The sequence below is a fragment of the Lethenteron reissneri genome, unplaced genomic scaffold, assembly GCF_015708825.2.
Source record: "Lethenteron reissneri isolate LAM-NWPU_2019-01 unplaced genomic scaffold, ASM1570882v1 scaffold_1396, whole genome shotgun sequence".
NCBI lineage: Eukaryota > Metazoa > Chordata > Hyperoartia > Petromyzontiformes > Petromyzontidae > Lethenteron > Lethenteron reissneri.
Window position 1 is genome coordinate 43,692 of NW_026891109.1, and position 10,742 is coordinate 54,433.

At 44.7% G+C, this 10,742-nt stretch overlaps 1 non-coding gene across 1 annotated transcript; it reads right to left on the bottom strand.

Moving 5' to 3' along the window:
* Positions 1 to 9,311: 9,311 nt before the first annotated feature.
* Positions 9,312 to 9,383, bottom strand: TRNAQ-CUG (transfer RNA glutamine (anticodon CUG)). The gene has a single exon. It is a non-coding gene; the product is annotated as a tRNA-Gln (tRNA).
* Positions 9,384 to 10,742: the final 1,359 nt, after the last annotated feature.

Consider the following 10,742-nt stretch of genomic DNA (forward strand, 5'->3'; position numbering starts at 1 on the left):
GAGGGAGATGGGGGGACAGAGAGGGGGAGAGATGGGGGGGCAGAGAGGGAGAGGGGGGCAGGGAGGGAGAGAGACGGGGGGGCAGAGAGGGGGAGAGAGAGGGGGACAGGGAGGGAGAGAGACGGGGGGGCAGAGAGGGGGAGAGAGAGGGGGACAGGGAGGGAGAGAGACGGGGGGGCAGAGAGGGGGAGAGATGGGGGGGCAGAGAGGGGGAGAGATGGGGGGGCAGAGAGGGAGAGGGGGGCAGGGAGGGAGAGAGACGGGGGGACAGAGAGGGGGAGAGACGGGGGGGCAGAGAGGGGGGCAGAGAGGGGGAGAGAGAGGGGGGCAGGGAGGGAGAGGGGGGCAGGGAGGGAGAGAGACGGGGGGGCAGAAAGGGGGAGAGACAAAAGGGCAGGGAGGGAGAGAGCTGTAGATGCCACTGGTTCTTCACATTCTGTAGATGTAAATGCCACTGGTTCTTCACGTTCTACAGATGTAGATGCAACTGGTTCTTCACGTTCTGCAGATGTAAATGCCACTGGTTCTTCACGTTCTGCAGATGTAGATGCCACTGGTTCTTCACGTTCTGCAGATGTAGATGCCACTGGTTCTTCACGTTCTGCAGATGTAGAAGCCACTGGTTCTTCACGTTCTGCAGATGTAGATGCCACTGGTTCTTCACGTTCTGCAGATGTAGATGCCACTGGTTCTTCACGTTCTGCAGATGTAGAAGCCACTGGTTCTTCACGTTCTGCAGATGTAGATGCCACTGGTTCTTCACGTTCTGCAGATGTAGAAGCCACTGGTTCTTCACGTTCTGCAGATGTAGATGCCACTGGTTCTTCACGTTCTGCAGATGTAGATGCCACTGGTTCTTCACGTTCTGCAGATGTAGATGCCACTGGTTCTTCACGTTTTGTAGATGTAGATGCCACTGATTCTTCACGTTCTGCAGATGTAGATGCTAATTCCCTTTGGCACGTGTTTCCTCTCTATTCTCTTGAAATACCTACTAAGAGATGTCTGCACAGTTGTTCTCTTCATCTCTGCACAAATCAACTTGTGATGGGCAATCGCATCGTTGAACTGCGGTAACGGGACATACGGACAGGTTTGTACGTATCTCTGAAAGTTCCCAAGTCGAATGTTTGTAAGTAGAGGTAGTCCCTGTACTACATCGGGCACAATCTGGGGGCAGGGTTGGGGGTCAGGGAATTGGGTGATGCAACAGATGTTCATTAGGGATAGAGGGGTTGGTTGTCCCTGTGGAGGCGGCATTGCCGAGGGGACAGGACAGGAAGGGTGGGTCACCCTTGACACGTGAAGGACACGGCTTCGAATCCCGTCTAGTGAGCAAAACGAACAAAGACGCCAAGGTCACCGTGAACCGATGTCACGACTCCCCCGCGCTGACGTCATATCGAATTTAATTTAAGTGACGCCACTATATTTTCAAAACGAGTGTGATTTTTACAGTATTTTTGTTTTAAGACGCGAGGTTGCCACCTGTCCTTGCTTTGATGTAATATCCCTGCATTGATGCATTTCATTTCATTAAATTGATATCAGTAGATTGCCACAGTTATCATTTGTAATTCTTTACGACGCGAGTTTGCCACCCGTACTGGTTCCCCCCCCCCCTCCCAAGATCATCTTCTTATGGAGGTCGGCTCCCGTGGGATATCTCCAAGTCTTCGCAGAAACGTGACTTGGCAAGTCCTGGTTTTTTGCCAGTCGCGTGAAAGTTTGCCACTCAATAGCGTGCATGTACACGCACAGTCATCCTCCCCCGTCTCTCTTATGCTGTTGTGAATACAGGGGGGGGGGAGTGCTTCAGAAACAAGTGAACACTTCTGAGACTTTGCAACAACAGCACAGGAGAACGTGCTGCCTCCGGCCTCTGGAGACCTGCACCTGTAGAAGATTCCGGGCGCGCGTTGACAATGTTGGCGAAGACTCTTCGGCTTTTTAAATCCTTTATATTAAGTTCGCTTGCTTGCGCGCTTACGACCGTGCAAACCTTTCGGTCGTTTTTTAACCCACTTCCCGTGATCCAATCGAGCTGACATTTTGCACACAGACTCGTTGTGCGTGACAATTAATGTTCGTGAAAAAAAATTCCAAAATGTTACACCTTTTAGGGAAAACAAATTAAATATTTAATTACCAATTGTTTAATACTGCAGACAATCATCTGACCCATAGGTGGCAGCCATCTCAAGCCAGAGGACGAGAGGACTCTAGCCGCCACGCATATAAAGGATTTATAGTGAAAAACGTTGTTTTTACGGGTTTACTTATTGAAGCTATTAGGACGGAACCACGATTGACCTCCGACAGTGGCGATGATGTTCACAATGGGTGAAGGGGCTGAGTTGGTACCCGCGACGGGTTTCGCAAACTCACAACTTTTCCGAGTGTATTTCCTTACGTTGAATACAAAAAAAAGCACGGAATTGCTTGCCATTTTAAGCGCTTTAATTTTTAGCGAACACGCAACGAACAGAAACAACGAACGTTCACTTTACAATCAAAATGCAATCAAAATGTTTTTGAGATATCAAAGATTGCATTTTCAATAAAAACTGCAGAAGAAAAATATTAAATTAATGTGGATATCTACATAAAATGATATTATAAACACACTATCCTAAAAATACAGCACCGTATTTTAACACTAAAGCAGTCACTGACTCGCAACAACTTGCTATCATAAGTGACAGAGTTAATTTCGGGTAAAATCAATGAAAATGGGGTATGCCGATAGCATAAAAAATTAACCCGTAAAAACAAAGTTTTTCACTATAAATCCTTTATATGCGTGGCATCGGGGCGGCTAGAGTCCTCTCGTCCTCTGGCTTGAGATGGCTGCCACCTATGGGTCAGATGATTGTCTGCCACCATTAAACAATTGGTAATTAAATATTTAAAAATTTCCCTAAACAGTGTAAAATTTAGGAAATGTTTTTTTCAGGAAAATGCATTGTCACGCACAACGAGTCTGTGTACAAAATGTCAGCTCGATTGGATCACGGGAAGTGGGTTAAAAAACGACCGAAAGATTTGCACGGTCCTAAGCAAGCAAGCGAACTTAATATAAAGGATTTAAAAATGAGATGTGATTGAGCAAATCTGAGATCAGATTTGGAATCGGCACCCTGAAATTAGTCTAGAACAGCTGCAAAAGTCCAGGCCAGAAAAACATGTTGTGTTGTTGTTGTTGACCAGTGTTAACGGCGAAAGTGTCCACCCCCCCACCTCCTCTCTGAAAATTGATGAAAATCAGCGACTTAAAACTGAACACCCAAAACATTTGAACTGCGGTGGCTAAAAGTCTCCACCCTGGCTACCATTTCGCCAAGAACAATGGAACGTAAAACAACGTCCCTCAAAACAAACTCCGATTCTCTTTTAATCCTCAGATTCAGAAGTGGTGTCGACATCTGGACCCTCAAACCAGTCAAAGGGTGAGTGTCGCCGTTTTGCAGGAAGCTTGATGGAAGGTGATGCAGAGACCATCTTCCCTTGTTTGATCTTTGCTGTCAACGTGGTTTTTCTTGAGATCTCAATCGCCTGTAACAAATGAACACATCGAAGACAATTGGGCATCGTCAAGAGTCTAAAGTGGTCCTCCTGCTCAAGTGAGCGTGGCTTGGTGTTCGTCTCTCGTGACGAGGTGTACGGCTCCTGCGGTGGATCGTGAGAGATGGCGATTGCGCGGGGAGGTCTTCGTCCGGAAGTGGAATGATTGTGGCCGATGAAGTCTCAATGCCACAAAAACAAGAATGTGAACGTGAAAACGAGGGCTCAAAACATCTGACACGAACACAATATTATTGTAAACATTAAACAGCATTTACATAAGAGGGGGGGGGGGGGAGCACTCAAAAGCTCCACACTGATAGAGTCAAGAATCCATGGCTACACTGCCATCTCCTGACCACCTCGTAGCCAAGCCTGGCAGTCCCCGGCAGTCTCCCACCGACTCAACCCTGCGTCGTGTCTGAGATCTACGTTCATCAGTGGGCTCATTGCAGATTGGTCAAAACAGTTGGCTTGAACGGGTGGGGTGACCAATCAGGTGATTGGCATTGATGCCGCTACACGTGGACTGGGAATGAGAGCAACCGCCAGAAGAAATGCAGCGAGACACGTGGGAAAGAGAAGAAGTCATGTCACTGCAGGCAGAAGGAGCTCTGGTGGGAGTTCTACAGAGGGTGACCGCTGTACACGGCGTCTTGGAGGATGGTGGGAATACACCCGCAACTTGACCGCAGCACACACAAGCAGGTGAGCAATGAAACGGTGCGCCCATTTATAGAGAATGAGAAGATGTATTGATACTGGAGGAATCCGATGAGATATGAAGCTGTTTTTCACAGATGTCCAGTACTATTAACTTTTTATTTTTATTTTACCAGGTGAGGCCCACTGAGCTGTATAGCTCTTGTTCAGAAGTGTACTGGCCACAAATGACAGCTCAACCAAGTAGCCTATCATGTGGACATGTATAGTAGCCAAACACTCTGAGAGCGTGTTTGTAAATGTGGAGGGGAAAATCGGAGAACCTGGAAAAAAAGCCACGCGACCACGGGGAGACCTCCTGTATGCCAGGTGAGGTCGTTCACATTTCACAACAACAAACAATACAAAAACACAATAGGAGCGCAAAGTGTAGGGAAGGTAAAAAGTTTTTTTTTTAAATAAACAAAAAAAACCTAAACCATTTTTTTCTTGTTAATTGTATTTTTTACCCTTTTATCTGGCAACAAAACTGACACCTTTTTTTACGAGGAGCCATGTTTGCATTGACCACAATACCTGCAGTCGGAATGCAAACAAAAAACACAACTCTGATAATGTATGCACCTTCCTTGAAGTTGATGTTTATCTTACCAGGCAAGGCCCACTAAACCATCAGCTTCTCTCACAGAAGCGTCCCGGCCACAAGCGCGAGCAGCTCTACGAAGCGGCTCACCACGTGAAAGATTGTTGAAGAGCAACAATGATATTTTGGAGTAAGAGAAAAAAGTGCGTGACATCATCATCTTCGATAATTGGTTCTTTACCCTTCTATCTGGCAACAAAACTGACACCTTTTTGCAAGGAGTCATGTTTGCATAGACCGCAATGCCTGCAGTCATAATACAAACAAAAGAACATAACTCTGATAATGTGCACTGTCCTTGAAGTTGATTGGTCCACACCCGAGACAGCTTTCCTTCGAGCCTAGTCTCATATGGGTTGGACCAGATGACGCCAAAAGGCGCACAACTCAAGGACAATGCACCATCAGAGTATGAGAGCTCGGGGCAAGCATCTACACTATGGGGACCTCATTTGCCAGTAAAAATATGATAATTGGTTCTTTACCCTTCTATCTGGCAACAAAACTGACACCTTTTTGCAAGGAGTCATGTTTGCATAGACCGCAATGCCTGCAGTCATAATACAAACAAAAGAACATAACTCTGATAATGTGCACTGATTAGTGCACATTGCCATTTCCCAGCATGCCTTGCATGCTGGGAAATGGCAAAGGTTTGTCTGAGAGAGCTGGGCTTTCCATAACACAAGTTTTGTGGAGAATGCTCTCACGTTGTCATAGGCAGCACTGACGAGCTGCCCCTGGTCTTGTAACTTCTTGTTCAGTACATTCAGCTCATGCGTGATGTCAACAAGAAAAGCGAAGTCCATGAACCATTTGGGATCACTTAGCACAGGAACAGCCACCCCATCCTTCTCCATGAAGGCTATCAATTCTGCTCTCAACTCAAAAAATCTCTTCAAGACGTTTCCCCTGCTGAGCCAACGTACCTCGGTGAAGTAGAGCACATCCTCATATTCTGACTCCATTTCCTCTAAAAAAAGTACGGAACATCCGGTGCTTTAAGCCCCTGGATCTTATTTGGTTGATGCATTTCACAACAACAGACATCACATTGTCAAACTTTAGGCATTTGCTGCAAAGGGCCTGCTGATGGATGATGCAGTGCAGAGCCATGGCCTCCTCCACACCCTCCTCTTCTAGTTTTCTTTGAACAAGTGCCACCAGTCCATTTTTCCTCCCTGTCATTGATGGCGCTCCGTCGGTTGTTATTCCAACAAACTTCTTCCATGGCAAACCGGCATTCACAATGGCATCACACAGCTGGCAAAATATCTCCCGAGCGGTGGTGTGGCCATGCATTGGAATTACTGTGAGCAACTCCTCCATCACTTCAAAATTGTCATCAACACCACGGACATATATTGTGAGCTGGGCAGTGTCAGTGATGTCTGAACTCTCGTCAAGAGCGACTGAGTATGCATTGAAAAATTTGGCTTTCTCACGCAGTTGATCATAAATGTCACTTGACAGGTCTGAAATGCGCTCTGCCACGTGTTAGCAGAAAGGCTGATGTTGCTAAACTGACCTTTCTTTTCTGGACAGACTATACTTGCAGCCTGTAAGATGCACTTTTTGATAAACTCGCCTTCTGTGAATGGCTTTCCTGCCTTAGCAATCATCTCACTAACCACGTAGCTTACTTCGACTGCTGCATTATTCTCTTTGGTTGCTTTCTTGAATACATTTTGTTGCCTCAGTAGACATGTTTTAAGATTGGCAACCCAGTTGGCTCTCTCATCTCCCTGGTATTTTGCATACTCCTCAGCATGTCTAGTTGAGTAATGACGTTTGAGGTTGTATTCCTTGTGCACCGCAACTTTTTCTGTACAAATAAGACACGTCGGGTTGCTCATGTGCTCAACAAATAAATATTGCATCTCCCACTTTTCCTGAAATTGTCTGTGCTCGTCACCAACCTTTCTCTTCACTGCAGGCTTTGAAAAAGACATGATTGGGGCTGTGTGACAAGATCTATATTCATTCCACTTGCTGTCGCTCACGCAATAAAGTTTCAGTCAAGTGTTTAGCCAACCAGCGACGCACGGAGACGTAATTTCCGCAAATGCACGTCATTTCCGCTTTTTACGGTAACAACAGGTGCGTAGATTATGGGGGCGGGGGGGTAATGCGTTCCCATCAGATTTCGTCCCCACACCCCAGTCACAGGCAGACATAGCTGTAGCGGCTGCTACTATACACGCTTCTCTGTTCTAAGCACGGGGATCTGAGCCGTGTGAGCTGTGGATCTGCGCTTTGACGCGCTCCGATGCGCGCACAGTGGAGAGCCGAAAGAGGGAGAGCAGAGGACTCTATGAGGCAGCGTCATTGTGTGACCACGGGGTTCAAATGCTGCTGGCCACTGTCGGGGCTTTCACTGCCTTCAGTCACATCATCACATTTTTCTATACATTTTTGTGCTTACTTTGTGCCGGCGTGTTGGCTTGCCTGCGTTCCGGGACTTATTTGAGCAGATCCGGTACCTCTCGTATCGAAAAAAATATGAATATTAAAAAAAGTTTTTTAAGAAATGATTAAAATAAAATATAACAATATAATGTAATCACTAGAAAATTACGGAGCCCCTGTTGACATCGGTGGATGAATTACTAATTTGTGGCCACGCTATAACAAGATAATCTAATAAGTTATATATAAAGCTTTCTTAACAGCATCACAATTTCATAAAATAATAACAAATGCAGACTTCTAAGATGAACCAAAATAATTATGCACATCGTCATGTACAGTCTGTGGCTCGGTGCGTAAATGTCACCACCAGAGGATGAGGGAATTTAAATCATTAAAATTCATCCACACATATCAGGTGTAAATAATAATGTAAAACAGCCCAGACTGTAAAATGTAGATATTAGCTCAATGACGTGTTATAAACTGCTGCGGTTTAGAATAATCCGTCTGCCTAAAGAAGCTCCCAACACCTCACAGCGCAGCGTGTGCGTAAAGGAGCCGTGGTGTCCCTTGAATTTGCCTTCAATTTAACAAATTGTGTGTGTGTGTGTTCCGTTCGTTTTCTCCGCTGGACACAGAAGTCGCCTTTGCTCAAGATGCCACTTTATTAATCACTGACACAAAGACTGATACCGTCACTGCAGTATAGCCTAAATAAGTCCCACTGCATTGTAAGTGGCATGTGTGTGCTGTTTAAAGCGTCGTTTTATGTGCGTTCCGGGACCTGTGCGCTGTCATATGTACTTAGTGTTCCGGCACCTTGTGATTTACAAATAAAGCACTGGATACATCATGACCTGCGCGAAAGAGGGCGGAAAACTATGAATTTCACCCTCCTGCTCTCCGCGCATCCAAAGCCACTCTTTTCTCTCCCGGCTCTCTCTCTCACTCACTCTCACACGTACACAAACACACACACACCCACGACCCCGCCCCCCATGTCACTCACATGCATGCCGCATTCACTGGACAGGCACACAGTAGGAAACCAGAACATCATAACATTGTCCCACACAGCAGCTAACAGCGGGGTTGCTACAATATAAAAGTCGCGGGCCGCACTAACATTAAACTTTCATATTAAGGTGGGGGCCACAAAATATCGTCCCGAGGGCCGCAATTGGCCCGCGGGCCGCGAGTTTGAGACCCCTGATTTACATTGAATACAGTCACAATAATAATATTACTGTCTAAACCAACTAACTTCTTAAACTTCTAACCGTGGCCTTTTCATTAAAATAATATTTCCCTTTTATCAAAGATCCTCTTTCAGAAGGGTACTGCTTTGGGATGTTTGAAAAATGGTAAGAAACCAGTGTACAGAGAAAACCCATGCAATACGAGGAGGGAAATACCCAAAGTTCAGCTAAATTTAGATTCAATTGATTTCTGTACTAACATCTCCATAGCACCTTCGCTTGTGCATTCAATGGATCATTACTGGACACATGCAAATACACCATGACACATGCAACTACGTGACTTCACACGCAACTTCACCATTATACATGCAAACGCATCATTTCACATGCAGATGCGTACCCAGGAGGTGACTTGGCCTCATAACTACATTCGAGAGGACAAAGAGCTGAACATTTGATTTTGATCCAGTCAGCTTATGCAATTGAATTTTTTATTTTCTTTTTTACTAAAACTTAAAATAAGTTTCTTTGTCGGTAAAAAAAACTTAATTCTAGATTTGAAGCTTTCGTGACTGCAAGGATTCATGCTTATAGGTTTTTCGGTAAAGTCACGTAGGTAAAAAAAATATATATATAATATAATAATAAAAATCACATTTATTTTATTTCTATTATTATTTACATTAATTATTTTTTTTACCTACGTGACTTTACCGAAAACGCTAAGAGTATAACAAAAACTTAACTTGGAGCTTTCGTGACTGCAGGAATTACTCTTTGGTTCTTTCGATCAAGTCACGTATAAAGAGAAAAAAATAATTATTTGTAGGTCCCACCGAGATTTGAACTCGGATCGCAGGATTCAGAGTCCTGAGTGCTAACCATTACACCACGGAACCCCCACGTAGAGCTGCCTCATTGCACAACCTCTTGGCAGCAGCTGCTGAGCCCACATTTAGAAAAGTGTTTTCTGAGAACCGAGCCATCTGCACTTGCTCCTGACACCGCATATCCTTTCTGTACTGCCATCTCCTGGCCAGTTTCACAAACATAATTCATTTTAATATCAAACACGTGAAGAGGGGCATTACTTTTCCATGAATTCATTTGAAAACGTTAACTCAAAATTTTTGTTATTTTATTGAGTTTTATTTTGAGTTATTTTTATGGAACTCTCCATTTAAAACGCTACTAAAAATGTTTACACCTGGCACAATCACAGGGGCTACCAACAGAAAGCGCACATGACATGAGTGCACACTCATCAAGAAATCAACGCACTCACCATTGGCTCCATCCCTAGGGTGCTATTCAGAAAAATATTCAATTAGTCCAACGTGAGATGATTTTCTCTTTGCAACCCTTGAATCTTGAGTTCAAGTTTCAGCGTGACCTCTTGGTTTTATATTTTACGCTATGTTCAAAAAAAGGTTGGATTTTTAATTTAAATCTAGTTAAGTCTTGCTGGATCGTGATAAAGTGTCACTCTTTTCGTCTTGATAATTGGTTTTTTACCCTTTTATCTGGCAACAAAACTGACACCTTTTTTACGAGGAGTCATGTTTGCATAGACCACAATACCTGCAGTCATAATGCAAACAAAAAACACAACTCTGATAATGTATGTGCACTGTCCTTGAAGTTGATTGGTCCACACCCGAGACAGCTTTCCTTAGAGCCTAGTCTCACATGTGGGTTGCACCAGATGACGCCAAAAGGCGTCTTCTCGAATTAGTTCAACGCAGTAAGCCCCCTTTTGACGTGCTAATATATTCCTGACCAGGAGATGGCAGTAGAGCAATGGGTTACATCTAAATGTGTTGAGCTTTTGAGTCTTACTCCCTCCGATCTTGGGTTTTCTCCAGGCTCTCTGGTGTCCTCTCACTTGCCAAACAACAACAACAACACGATTGGTCACAACATTCATTTGCTAGGGGGGGGGGGGTCTTAGTTCAAACTTTGGTGGTGCCTGAGAATAGTAATGTTTCACAGCTGGAGTTCGACATTGCTCTGTAAAGTTTCATCAATAACCGCAATTACTTTTTCTGATTAGAACCTTTGGCGGATTAATTACTAGCATTGGTTCGTCCTCAAGCACTCGTCAAAGAATCAGGATGTAAACGTTTGCTACACTTAGGCTGAGCAACTTCTGCCAAAAGTTTGTGGTGTCAGTGGTGTCGTGGTTAGCACTCAGGGCTTTGATTCCTGTACCCTGGTAGCTGAAATTGCAATGAAACCGGCGGTAAATTATTTTATTA